The sequence below is a fragment of the Sapajus apella genome, unplaced genomic scaffold (genome assembly GCF_009761245.1).
Source record: "Sapajus apella isolate SASKATOON/1434 unplaced genomic scaffold, GSC_monkey_1.0 scaffold9, whole genome shotgun sequence".
In the NCBI taxonomy this organism is placed as follows: Eukaryota; Metazoa; Chordata; class Mammalia; order Primates; family Cebidae; genus Sapajus; species Sapajus apella.
This window is the reverse complement of record NW_022436949.1, coordinates 3,292,176-3,307,679: the sequence shown is the minus strand read 5'-3', so window position 1 is coordinate 3,307,679 and position 15,504 is coordinate 3,292,176.

Genomic DNA, 15,504 nt, shown 5'->3' with positions numbered 1-15,504 from the left:
GCATAGTCAACAAAACCACTAAGCTATTTAACTAGAGAAGGTTTTTTCTTCTAACCATTTTGCTGAATTTCTAGGCTTACCTCTGTTTCTTACCGCAGTAGTTTACAAGAAGGACCTAGAGTAAGTCTGAATTCAAATTCCAGCATTCTAATTTAATGTGCATGCCCCTGATATGGTTAGGCTTTGTGTTGCCACCCAAATCTCATCTTGAATTTTACTAGTCATGATCCTCAAAATCCCACATGTTGAGGAAGAGACCAAGTAGAAGTAACTGGATCATGGGGTTGGTTTGCCCCATGCTATTCTTGTGATAGTGAGTTCTCATGAGATTTGATGGTTTTATAAGGGGTTTCTCCCCCTTTGCTCCTCACTCTTTCCCACAACCATGTGAAGAAGGTCCTTGTTTCTCCTTCACCTTCCACCATGATTGTAAGTTTCCTGAAGCCTCCCCCGCCATGCAAAACTGTCAATTAAACTTCTTTCCTTCGTAAATTGCCCAGTCTCAGGTATTTCTTTATAGTAGTGTGAAAATGGCTTACCGCAAACCCAAGCATGTATTTATCTACCTCAAGCTCTGATTCTTTTCTTCTATCAAGTGATGAAAATAAAAGTTTGTAACACATTATATTTTTTAAAAAATAATTTGCATAAGTAGTAGAAAGTGCAAAATTTAGAGTTTAGGAAATAGCAGATATTTTATTAACATAAAGTATTATTTTACAGAGTTATCGGCTTCTCTACTTCCTTAAGAAATAATGGCCATAATGAGTTATTCAAAAGAATATAGAGATTTTAAGGCATTGGAAAAATATTTCTCGTAGAGACTAAATTTATGTCAGTACTTTTTTTCTTCCTGGTACCAGTGATTTGAAAATGGAAAAAGGTTTGCAGAAAAAAATATTGTCAAGATATGAAGATCCAAATACTTATTTTATATTCTGAAAGAGCAAAATATTGATGCATTCTTTTCTCATAAAATCTGATTATTTTGGATCTCGTCTAATCCTTGTTGAAAGCATGTTTACACAAAAAAGAAAACAGCAAAGGTCACATTATGGAATTATCATTTCACAATAACCAATGATTGCATGAAATTAAAATCACTGGTAAGCAGAAATGGCAAATAGGGAGGAGGAAATGTATCTGTATTTGAATAATCTCTAAATTTTCTCAATGAATAGGTTGCATGATTTTATATTCATGGGCATTTGAAAAAGGTTTAGATTATCTTTATCCTTTTAAAATTATTTTACTTCAACAACATTTATATCAGTTGAGTAGCAAACACAGTCATTGAAATATCATTGACATTTATGTCATTCAATATACTGGAAAAAGAGTTTCTGTCAAAGCAGTATATGTGCCAAGTATTGGTGCTTCTCCTTGTGATGAACATAACACAAAACCCTGATGATGTGTTCTGTTAGGAAAGTGAACCTGCCAACAGCGGATCAATACTGGAGATGGATATCAGTGCTGAGGTATTCACTAATGGCTATTATAGGTCCCAGGGCAGTTGAGGAGGAGCAAACTGTATCTTAATAAGAGTTACAGATCAGTAATGACAGTGAAATAAAAAGCATAATGCAGGGAGTTTCAAAGTCATCTTTATCATCTAATTGAATCACTAAAATTTTATAGGATTGATGGGTTCTTAGAGTCTGAGAAATCTTGTTTAATGTCCAATATGTCACCACATAACAAGGTAAAAATTGATTATAATAATTTACTTGTTTTAAAATTTGATTTGGCAATAGGGTCTCTGCAATGCACAACCCCAGCAAATTTATTCACACTAGAGCTTATATGGCATCTAATATAAAACTAGTAATGAAATTTCCATATCGCTCAATATATTCTCTCCATCTATCTAAAGGTAGTCATAGTGATGTGCAACACAGAAGCTGCATTTGGCTAAAAGTTTTTTTTTATAAACCTCAGTTAAATGTTACTTATATGTGATAGAAATCAATTTTACAAAAACATGAGCTAAGGTAGAGTACCTTTATCGTTATCAGACACAAAGTTTATTTGATCTTGTTGCTTATCCTTTCTAACAAATGGCATTGTCCATATTTCAGCAAACAGGCAGGAAAAATTGTTGAGGAAGCTTCTCCTTTTATCTTAAAAATTATTGGATGCCGCACACAGCACTTCTATTTAAATCCCATTGAAAAAAACTTAATCATAAGGCCACAAACGATATAAGAGAACCTGGGAAATATTTCTATTATTCCGGATGACTATCCAGAATGCCTTGATGTAAATATCAGAGATTCAATCACTAAGGAATAGACGGTAAACAAACATGGGGAACAATTAGCATCCTTTTTCACTGTTATTAAAACTGATATATTGATGTTTCATAAAAAATTATAGTATTATGTCAACAATATAATGTCATGTATTTGTGTTTGGGACACTCTGAAATTGTCTGATTCAATGATTGAAAAATATTTCAGTACAAAAATTTCAAAGTATAAAGATTCAGAAAATGAACAGTCAAAATATATTCTTCCTTTATTTTCCTAAATGTTATCTACAGATTTTTCTTTTAACAATCCCGTGTATTAATATTATCAAGTAAACTATAATAATCTATCAGATGTTAAATTATTAAAAGTGAAATATGACATATGAAGAAAATAAAAATGAAATAAAGGAATTGTATCTATCAAGATTTTTTAGCCTTCATGATTTTTTTCCCCAACTTTGTTGTGTATTGGTATCACCCAGAAGCCTTTTAATAAAATACTGATACTGGTTTATGGAGTGTGATCTGGACATCATAATTTTTTAAAGTCGCTCAGTTGGTTCCAATGTTCCTCAAAGTGAGTAAGCAACTGTTTTTAAGTAAAATATAACACTACTCAGGTTTAATGAAAATAAGGGAATTTATTAGCTAACATCACTGCGAATTCCTTAGATAGGAATGTGATTATTTGTAGTGTAATTTAATCAGGTGTCTGGATTTATTTTTCTACATTTTCTTTTGTATTTTTACTCTCATGCTATTATGGGATGAATTGTATCTCCCCTCTCCCCAAGTTCACTTGTTGATGTCATAATACCTCAGAATGTGACACTACTTGAAGATAGGATCTTTAAAGGGTCAATTAAGATAAAATGAGGTCTTTAGGGAAAAAAATTTTTGCAGTAATTATTGCAATCCAAAGTAACTTCAATCACTTGTTTATTGTTTATTATATGTTTCTCTTACTGAAATATTAACCTCATGGAAGTAGAGATGCCACTTTTTTTTTTTTGTATACTGCTGTGTATTCAATAGCTGAAATAGAAATTGTCCATAATGCATCCTCAAAATATTTGTGGAATCCATGAATGAAATAAAAAACAGTAAAATAATAGTTGGAATGATAAATAGAGACAGAGAGAAGGGTAGAGAGCGAAATCCCTAAAAGTAATTTTAAGGAAGATAGTGTTAGAGAGAACTGGAAGTCTAAAACCCACAGATGAATGTAGATATAATGAAACAATGTGTATTAGGTTATGGTGAATCAAGATATAATCTCTAACTTTAATGTAATATTTCAGGAAATACTGTATTACAGGAAATAATTGCCTTCCACAGCATCTGTAATATTTCAGCTATTTAGTAAGTTGTAGACATTATTATGACCAATAAGATATTGTTTGACGAAAAGAAGTAGCAAAAAACAAATAAAAAATTATCAATTGTCACACATAGCAACTTAATCTTATCCCTGAAAGGAGAAATGCCATGTTTACTGTAAAGCTTAATGAGTAGTATGAAAATAAAACTGTCTCCAAGGATATGTTTCTCCTCAAATAATATTATTTTTGGCATATAGAATATAGACAAAAATTATTGCTAAGATTAATTTTACTGTAGTCATTATTTTATCATCATTATTGTATTAATTTTTGTTGCTTCTGTAGGAAATTACCGTAAACTTGATGGATTGAAAAACACAAATTCTTATATTTCCATAGGTCAGAAGTCTGCTGAAGATCTCATTGGACTAAAGGTAATGTGTTAGCAGGGCTGTACTTCCTTCTATAGATGCTAGGGATAATCTGCATTGGTTGACTTTTTGCCTTTTCCAGCTTCTAGAGGCATCTGTATTTCTTTCAATGCATTTTCTGCATTGAAAAAGCCAGAAATGGTAAGTTGACGCCTTCTCATAACCTATCACTCTGATCTGCTCTTCTGCCCCCACTTGTAACAGTTTCAAGAACCCTTGTGATGACATTGCGCCCACATAGAAAATTCAGGATAATCACCCTCTTTTAAGGTTGACTCCCTAACAACCTCAATTTCGTCTTCAATCTTAATACCATTATTTGTTTAATTGGCTTATTCACAGATTACTGTGAATAAGACAGAGACATCATTGGGAGACAGTGTTCTGTTCATGATGGGTATGATTTGTGAAACAAAATTAAAATTCTAGACTTCCCAGCTGATTAAATGGACCCTTCTTGGCCAAGGGGACCCCAAAGAAACCTGAAAAACAATCCCTAGCCATTACAGAAAATGAGGTTAAGCATGTCTCATTATATCTCCTCATGTTTGGAGTTTAGGTTAAAATAGATCATAAGTCTTACAGGACAGACTTATTGAGCAATACAATACCAAATTATAATCAAGACCTAAGACCATGCAAGACAGGGGTTAAGTTCACAACCTACAAATCATATAATCTCATTAACTCATTTTTAAAATTATCCCAGTATAATTTGGCTGAGTTTCCAACTTGACTCTGGTATATAGCATCACATAACAGGTGGCAGACCTTGAAGGAAATCAAAGTATTTTACCCCAAAATATATTTATTTGACATATTTTGAAATAGCCCTGCAGAGCTAATTTTTCTTTTGTGGGGAAAATTTGTGTCTGTAGAGAATCTTCATTAATGCATCCAGGCCTTTTCATTTTTTTTTGAGACAGAGTCTCACTCTGTCACCCAGGCTGGAGTGCAATGGCATGATCTCGGCTCACTGCAAACTCTGCCTCCCAGGTTCAAGCGATTCTCCTGCCTCAGCCTTCTGAGTAGCTGGAATTACAGGCATGTGCCACTGTGCCCAGCTAATTTTTGTGTTTTTAGTAAAGACGGGCTTTCAACATCTTGGCCAGGCTGGTCTCAAACTCCTGACCTCGTGATCCACCCGCCTCAGCCTCCCGGTGTTGGGATTACAGGCGTGAGCCACCAAGCCCAGCCTCCAGGCCTTTTCTTTCTAGCCCTTGCCCAAATCTAGGAGAGATTAATTGAGAGTCAGATACCTTTAAGGTTTGGAAACAGACATTTATCTATTCTCTCTGAAGGCTACTACATACGAGGCTTCATCTACAAAACAAGGGCGTTGGCCTCCACAACCCCCTTAGTTTGATGCAAACATTCCTTTCTACCAACTTGGAGTCTTTACACAAAGCTTAACGCAACCAATTGCCAATTAGAAAAATGTTTGAATCCGCCTAAGACCCGTAAGCTTCCCTGCTTCAAGATATCCTGCTTCTTTAGGCTGAACCAATGTATACTTCCATGTATTGATTTATAATTTTGTCTACAATTTCTGTCTCCCTAAAATGTAGAAAACCAAACTGAAACTCAGCCACCTCTGGCACACTTTCTCAAGAGTTCTTGAGAATATTGCTCAGACTATGGTCACTCATATTGTCTTAAAATAAACCTCTTTAAATATTTTACACAGTTTGGTTTGTTCATTAACACATTATGATATGGAATATTTATGATTTTTATATTTTAAAATGTTAACTTATCTTGGTCCCAATGTATTGCTAAATTGGTAAATGATTAATTAGCCCAGCTAGATTACGGAAGTAAGTGGTAAATGTAAAACTGCATTGCCTTGGCCTGGTCTCAGTGAAACAGGAGAGTTATCTTGGCCCTCCTCACAGGATTTGTGATGGGGTCGCTCATTTAGCTCAGCAGCTGCACTCAAACCCCTTGCAGGATGGTGAGCAAAAAGGTGAGCAGGTGCAGGAGCCAGGGCCAGTGCCTTTGGGGCTGGCAGGAAGGAACCCTGTACCAGCCCATGGCAGCATCTAGGGGTTGCCTGCAACCTCTGGAGCCCCAGAAGGCATGTGTTACAATTAGTGCTCTTTTAGAATTTTCCATCCGTGGATGGCTAAGTGTTAAACAGCTCAGTGGAGAGTCAGTGTGACTCTTGCACCCATGCCTGAGTCCTTGTGAGACTGGATTGTTCCCTTGACCTTGACTCTTCATGAGTAGGAACTGGAGTGGCTCCTTTCATTCATTCTGCAGTCTGTGGGTGGCAAAGTGTTAACAGCTCAGTGATGGGTCAATGTGACAGCCTCCTGCATCTGCCTTTTTTGACACCCAAGTTCTTCTTTGATGTACAAGAAGAATCAGGTCACACAAACTGAAGGATGATGAACACAGAAGACTTCGTTGTTCAGTGGAAGTGGCTCTAAGTAGAAGGAGAGCTGGAAAGGTGTATGGTGCAGGAAGAAAGTGCTCTTTCCCTGAAGCCCAGCTGTCTCTGGATGGGCTCCCCCATGAAACTATGCATTCTGAAGTTAGCCACATTTATCCAGTCTCTGATGCTCAGGTGCTGCTTCTCTGCTCACTTCTTAGCAGCTTGCATCCCTGAGGCTCAGCAGCTTGTATCTCCAACCACTTGCATCAGCCCCTCCTGCTGCTCTGCCAGCTGAAGTCTTTTTATATGTACACGATAGGGGTGTGACAGACCAAAAAGGGAATCATTTGTGAAGAAAAATGGGGTCAGCTGTTTTCACTTAGGGCTGTTTCCAGGCTTGAGGGTGGGTTTAACCAGGAACTTAACCCTTCTGTATCACTTGTCTGGTGCCCAAAAGGAATGAGGACACACAAACTTGAAGGATAGTGAATGTGGAAATTTAATGAGTGGTGGAAGTGGCTCTCAGTGGAATGGGGAGCTAGAAAGGGGATGGAGTAGGAACATAACCTTCCCCTGGAGTTCAGCTGGGGGTGGCAGAACTCCCCTCTGACCATCCTTGGCTGAACTCCTCTCTGATGATAGTCTCCAGTGTCTGCTGCCTCTTCTCCTCTCAACATTCAGACACTTCTTCTCTTCTCTCCTTCTCTGCTGCACTACTCTGCTCCTATGCTAGGGGAGCTCGGGGTTTTTATGGGAATGGGAAAAAGGGTATGGCAGGCCAAAAGGCGACATTTCGGTGGGAAAATGGGGACGCAAAGTTCTCATTCAGGGCTGTGCATCCAGGCTTTGAGGGTAAAACCCTTGCCAAGGACCCCACCCTTTTCAACCTAGTATTTCCCTGCCTTCTGTCCATATCACCAGTTTCTTCATGGTTATTATTTCCTATCCTGCTAATTTGGGCTACAAGCGTTGTGAAAAGTTATCATGAACAAAAATACATTTGTCCTACCATATCACCAAGCCCTGTCGGAATTAGATTACAATACAGGTAAGATTATTATCTTTTAATAAATGAACAAAGACAAAACATACCAAAATACTTATCCTTACTACATGAGGGACCTGACTGCCACAAATTTACTTACAGTGCATTAGTCAGGATTCTTCAGAAAAATAGCCAATAGGAGAGAGTAATAGAGAAGCGAGTAGAGAGGAAGTAAAAGAGAAAGGGTGGGAGAGAGAGATAGAGAGATTTATTTTTAGGAAATTGGCTTACTTGATTTTGGAGACTGGCAAATCTGGAATCTACATAGTAAGCCAGCAGGCTGGAAATTCCAACAGTAATTAATACTGCAGACATAGTCAAAGGCAGAATCCCCTCCTCTTCAAGAGACCTGTCTTTTGTCTTGAATTCATCAGCTAATTGGATGAGGTTCATGCACATTATGAAGATTAATCTGCTTTACTCAAAGGTTTACTAATTTAAGGGTGTAGAAAAAGAGTGAATAATGAGAGATAGGTTTAATTTCTGTATGTTATTTGGGTGATGTATACTCTAAAAGTTCTGACTTTGCCACTGCAGAATCTAAGCATGTAACAAAATTATACCTAAACCCTGTATATTTATACACATTAAAATAGATAGATATCTAAATGTTAAGCATATCTAAAAAATATCTTCACAGAACATCTGGATTGTTGTTTGACCACAAAGTAGTTACTATAGCCTAACAAGTTGATCAACAAATTTAATAATAGTAGGGATACTGGAGGAAATGAAAAGAAGTTTTTTTAAATGATGGGTATGTGATGTAATCAAAAAATAAAATTTGGTCCTCCCCACTGCAACAATCTGAATAGACTCCCTCCTTGGCCAGCAACCCCTAAAATTTAATCTGAAAGATTGGTTCAGGCCATGATGGGAAGTGGGGATCAGACTTGCCTCATTATATGCCTCCAGCATTAACATCAACCAAGTCCTTAAGTCTGATAAGAAACATTTACAATCTATTTTTTCTGAAGCTTGACACCTGGAGGCTTCATCTGCATGATAAAACCTTGGTCTTTACAACCCATTATCTTAAACCAGACTTTCCTTTATACCGACAATAATTCTTTCAAACAATTATCAATCAGAATATGTTTAAATCTACCTATGACCTGGAAGCCAACACCCCCAATCTGCTTCAAGCTTTTCTTTTCTAGGTCTAATTAATGTAAATATTACATGTATTGATTGATGTATTATGTCTCCCTAAAGTGTATAAAAGCAAACTGTACCCTGACCACCTTGGACACATGTTGTCAGGATCTCCTGAGGCTGTGTCATGAGCATATCTTTAACATTGGCAAAACAACCTTCCAAATTAACTGAGACCTGTCTCAGATATTGTGAGCTCACACTCATCACTAGCGCACAGAATGATGGAGGTACCAGAAGTAGATCTGGCATGCTCTTCATGGTATAAGTAATATGTAGAGAACAAAATATGGGTTTTTAAGAGTTTTATTTCATAAATAATAGATACCAGCTAAGGAGATAAATAGTTCTTACTAAAAATTACTCCACTCATTCAGTCATCTAACAGATAGTTATGTGCCTTTTATAGGCAAGGTATATTCCCTAGGTTGCAGAGAAAAATCAGCAAGGAGGCACAATGTGTGTTTGCATGGAACTTATCTTCTAGTGGTAGAGTAAGACAATTCACAGGATTGGTTTATCCATCTTAGAGCAAACCTTCAGCAGCTCCACTTAGTCACACTCCAGGGTATTACTTTAACAGGATCTAAATCTCCACATTTTAATGACAGTTCAAGCAATTAACATCTCCTAGAGGGAAAGAATCTAAATGCAAACAGCTTATGCAAAGCAAAATCCCTGAAGGAGACTTTAAGCACCTAACCCCTAAGGAAAACTTACGCAAACAAGTATCAGTTGAAGTAGTTTATCCTTAATAAACATTTATTCAAACTAATACCCTCAAGCAAATTCTAAAGTCTAGCTACCACTCTACACACAACACACCATTTATTCACATTGGCACATGGCCACACACACCACACAGGACATTTCTTATTACTCCTTTCAAAAGTATACATTTAGCTAGATCAGTGAGTATCGTAGGCTTGATTCAATTCATCTGAAGAATGAACAAAAGCTAAAGAAAAGTATTAACTCGTCGAAGTTGCTTTATGAAATTTAACATTTATATAGGACTTTAATAATTTGATGTGATTATGCAGCTGGTGTTAGAATCGATGGTTCCTATCCATTCTTCAAATTTTTTTTTGTTTTGTTTTTTTAACTTTTTTTAATATTCAAAATGGAAGTTCAAAAACCTTGAAGATATACATAAATTCAAAGCTAGGAATTAAAAAGAAATAGGACTTACAAAAATTATAAAGAACATGTTTACAATTTTATAACTGAACATAGAATTAGATTAAATTCTGAGAGTTTCATCATATGACAAACTTGAAATAACATGATAATGAACAAAAGTTGGTCCTTAGAAAAAATATTAACTTTAATAACTTGATATTGAGGGTCTGTGTTAGAGGAACTTCCAGGGTCTGCTAGGGGGCTTTGGTCCCAGTGCTGGGATTTTCTCATCTCTGGCAGGCTAGGGGCTTTGTTTGCAGGAATTTTCCCACCTATGGCCAGCTAGGGGCATGGGTCCTAGTGCAGGAATTTTTCCACCTCGGGAATGTGAGGGTAGAGGCACAACTCAGAGTTTTAAACCAGTAACTATCCAGTAAAGGATTCAAAGACCAACTGATCCAGAAAAAGTTTGAAAAACAACAACAACAACAACAAAAAACCCTCTCATTGGACAAGAACAAGAAAGGGAAGAGAATAACTCAGGGATGGATATAAGCTCTAGCTGCCCAAGCCTGCAGCGGTACCCCTTGTAGGTCCCCTTCTATGGGGACTTTTGCTCTGCCTACTAAACCGCACTACCACACACTCTTTGGGTCCATGAGTTCTATCTGAGCTGTAACACTCACCACAACACTGAGGCCTCCTTCTCCATTCGTTGGGGTTGGAGAGGCCAAAAACCTGAGTTCCAGAGAATCTGGTTGAATCTAATCCAGTTACTATATTAAAAATGTAAAAGACTAAATATTCACTGTACTATCATTGAGTGCTATAATTTTTAAAAATGCATATAAAAGTACTATTTTTCACATGGTAATCCATTAATTTGAAGGAAATAATGGTCATAGGTAACATAATTGAATGCAAGTAGAGAAACCTATGTTTCCATATTTGTATTAATTTCAACCTTGAAGATTAGTAATTATTGGCCCCATTTTAGACAAAAGCATGATCATATCCAAAGATGTGAGGCCAAATAATTTGGTAGTGGCAGAAATAAAGATTATTATCTAAAGTGTCTGCACTTTGTACATCATCACATTTTATGGAACATGTTCATACATACACTCTGTGGTCTTTGGAGATTTGTACTAAACCATTTATAGGAGAAGACTTCCATATATACAAAACTCTTGAACAGATGTGATGAAAATCACATTTCTGTGAGTTAGTTATTATTAAAAACATTTTTATTTGAGTAGAATTTGAATATTACTCTTATCTTTCTTAGACACTCCTCATTATTTAAGTTCCAGTTCTCTGCATGTCAACATCACAGAGATTTCAAATCTTATTCTGGTAGTGTTTGAGATAGAACTTATAAAATGTTGCTGTTCTGTTCTCTTCTTATAGCTAATTATTTTTTCTGTGACTTAATAGCACAAAACTTGAAATAATTGATGATGATGAGAAATGAGTAGAAGAAGGTGGGATGTTATGCTTTAAATACCTGTTTGAGTTTTAAGAATATACCATTTTAAGAAAGAGATTTAGAAGGCAACAGCCCCAATTTTGTGAGTAAGCTAGGAAAATGTGTAAATATTGGCTGTAATATAATTGAGTGCTACAATTTTCTGAGCACTCAATTATAGAGGTAATATAGAAAGGGTTTTATATTCTTCCTAATCATGGAACACTGTTCCACCTGTACACTGTTTTACTTGTACACTGATCATATCTGTAGTTAACATACTAAGTAAGATTCAATGTCATAATGTATGGATACTGAAGGAGAGAAAAGAACATAATACTAGCAAATTCCTGTGTTTAAAATTGTTCTACACTACAGCGGTAGGAAGTCCTTGAATTACAATTGATTTAATACATGATGTTTTAAGCCAATTTTTCTACTTCTTATCCTGTACCATTTTAATATCATTCAGTGTACATTCAATCCTTGCATCTTGTGTCTGCATAAGCACATATATATATGTATCTGTGTATATGTATATGCATACACATGTGAAAAGAGATGTGAAATGCATGAACACACAGCTGCACATGTGTGTACATGATATATCACATACATGTATGGGTATACACACATGTGTATATGTATAAATACATACAAACATGTATATGTTTAATTATAAAGAATTTCAATTTTTAGATACCTGTAATAATAAAAGTGTAGCACATTTACAGTGTTAAATAAAATCATAGCATTCTCTAGCTTTTCTGTATCATTTTAAAAGTTATTTAAAAAATTGCTCTTTTCCTAGTTACTATCAATTTTGTTTTATTATTGGAAGTAATCATTTCCTATAAAAATCTTGCTAGTTCAGAAAACCAAACACTACATATTCTCACTTATAAGTGGAAGTTAAATGATGAGAACACATGGACACAGAGGGGAGCGACACACACTGGGGCCTATCAGTGGTTGGAGGGTTGGAGGAGGAGGAAGAGGATCAGGAAAAATAACTAATGGGTACTAGACTTAATACCTGGGTGATGAAATAATATGTACAACAAACCCTCATGACACATGTTTACCTGTACAACACAGCAGTACATGTACCCCTGAACTTAAAAGTTAAATTTAAAAAGAGAAACTGGAACTATGTCATAAAAATACATAATCCTTACTCTATTGCTATATATCTAAGTAGAACTCATTACAGTGAATTGATATAGTGATGGTAATTATAATAAATATTTTCCAAAAAAAAATCTTGCTAATATGAAGGTTTCCATCATTCTATTACAACTTGGCATAATTTGGCAATATCATTTAGGTAATCTGTTTACTGATCTAGATTATATTTTTATCATCACACATATTAATATTTAGTTATGAAATTTTCAGTAACAATTCTGTTCAAGACTATTCTCAATCTTATTTGGTATGCGACTCAGTTAATTTATTTTCTTTGTACCATTTATTCTAGCCTTCTCAATTAATAATAACATCAGTAAAGTTTTTTATTAATGAAAGCTGTTTAATATCTGTATATATTAAGTAAAATTTTATTTTCTTTCTTTTTGCTCCTCCCTTCCTAAAATGACAACCTGTGGATAATGGATCTCTGTAGGCCTTTAATTAATCAGTTGAATACATCAATTCTGTTTGTCTATAAATCATAAATAATACTTTTAAGTATTTTCTTATCCTTCCAAGAAGTGTAATTATGATTCTTTCAAGAAATTTCAAGAAATATCTAGAAAACTATGCACTCTCTCTTCTATTTCTTAAAATATAGATATTGTGTGATATCAATAGAGTCATTAAAAAAAAAACAAAAAACAAAACAGAAAGTCTAGCCACTTCCAATGTATTTTTAAAAGAACTCTTGAAAGGAGAATGAAATAAGATAAAGTATATGCATTTTTTTTTGCCAGTATTTCACATATGTGAAAGATCTATAATTCACAAATGACACAATTTTAAGTGAGTTATGTGCAGGTGTATTCCATGATTGAAATAATGCAGAAAGCTCTCAGCTTTTGAAAGGATTTATTTTTGTCCTCTACACTTTAACTCTGTTTCAATTCATCTCCAACTATATTTTCCCGGTGTTACTTACTTATTGATTTGGACTGAGCATTTTGTTGGCAGGATAAGTTCTATGAGGAGAGGCTACATATACTGTACCAGAATTCGGCACAGTATTTTTCTTTTGTATTTCTAACAGAATAGAGCATTGGATCAGAACTTGGCTTCTAATTGAATTAAAATAGTAAGGCTAGAGCTTTAGTCATCAAATCCAATGATAGATGAATTGTTCCAATACATTAGTGTGTTGTTTTTAAAAAGAAAACATTATAATCCACCCCCAGGTGCTGTATGGAACTTCTACCTTGAATGCATTTTCTTTTGTAACTTTCTATATGTTATCAGTTCTGTGCTTTTGATGACTAATTCATGTTTTCTTTTTAGCTCCTCCTGGATTAGAGATTTTTTTTTTTTTGTCATTTCTTCCTGTTTTATTCTGAATTTTCTGTTTAAGCCCTGAATTTTTAATTTGATGATTTCAATGTTTCATATTGTGCCTTTAAGAATATAGCTGACAAAGCAGATGGTAGGATATTGGACATTAAGGAGGACAGATGTATTCAGTAGAATGCTCAGGATGACCAAAAGCAACTAATTAGGTCTCCTGTGGGGAATGTTATGCCCTTGAAACACTTTTGTATGCTTGTTGCTTTAAAGTGTTTAAAATACACTCTGACCCTGATTGTGAGAGCTATCTTTGAATACATATTCTCTACTTTTGATAGTGTGTTTTACAGAAATGGGAGAAAAATAGACAGATCAGGTTGAACAGATTTTTAACATCATGGCTAAGGCTGAACTTTTAATTTATATTCGTTTATCCTCATTTAATAAATTCATGTCTTCTATTTGACAGCTGAAAGTACTACCTTTAAAAGGCAAAATTTGTCATTTTATAATTTCTGTAAAATTATGTTGATTGCTAAGATTTGCAGGATAAAAAATGTCCTTACTTTTCCTACAGGACTTGTTTTGCTTTCTTATGACTTCTTGAACCTTAAAGCAATTACCTCCTAAATATTCATTTCTTTTGTATTGCTGCACCCAAGTTTAAATCTTATCTTCTATTTCATTGCGTAGCAGTAAAAAGACAACACAGTGAAGAACTAGGATGCAAGAAGGGAAAAGTTACTCCCTGACTTACTCCCTCATGAGTCCTTGATTCCAATAGAAAGAAAGCTGGATCTGGCCAATATATGATTATTTTTTTCCGTAGTTTACCAATCAAAAACATTGCTTTATCTTCTTCATGACAAAATAAAAGGGTGAAGCAGGGTCAAGAAGTTTTTCACTATTGAATAGTTTAATTTTAGTTATTAGAATATCTGATTGTGACAGAATCATTAATAAAAATCTGTTTCTATTTAGAAGGGAACTGTTCATAGCAAGAACTGTATGAGTAGGTAAAAGTGTATCAGTATCTGAGGTAAACTTTTGCTCCTGTGGTTTTAAATATATTTTATTAAACAACAGTTTATACATTTAGTTTCTCCATTATAAATTATTTTATTTCCTTCTCTGACAAAACCAAACTTAACAGATAATCAGAGTGGAATTCATTTTAATTTACACTTTGTTTTTTTTTTTTACATTGTGTTAAAAGTGAACACTTTTCAAAAAAAAACTTAAAAAATATAAAGTACAATGGGAAAAATGTAAAACCCAAACCCAAACAAACCTGGTCATACTAATATATTAATTGGTGCTCAGAATCATTTACTATTTTCTAAAGGCTTTGGAAACAAAGCTCATGCTCCTTAGTATAGCATGCAATATCGATCATAATCAGGCTCTATCAATTTCTCTAACTTTTTTTCCCTCAAATTTCCAGCTCCAGCCCAGTACATATACCTTCAAACACAAGCTGACATAGCATGTTCCACTCATGTTGAAAACACCGCATTTCTCTAAACACAATAAACTGTTTCATACCTTAGTGATTTTGTACATTCAGTTCATAGCTCAGGTTCTTGCATTTGCACTCTTCAACCTTAAGTTTTTCTTTTATTTAATAAAGCTACAGTAATAAAGCAATAACAACCACAAAAAGTATTACCTCAATTTATTTCCATTTGAAGAAATTTAAACTTTTGTCACCTTTTTAAATGATATAACCATATTCCAAGAAATCAAAGTACACTAGATTTAAAAGAAAAAACACCACCATCTGACACCAATATCTGACCCAGGCTCTTGTCTTTAAGCATGCCAATTCTACCTCAATAAAAATTGATTGTTGCCATAT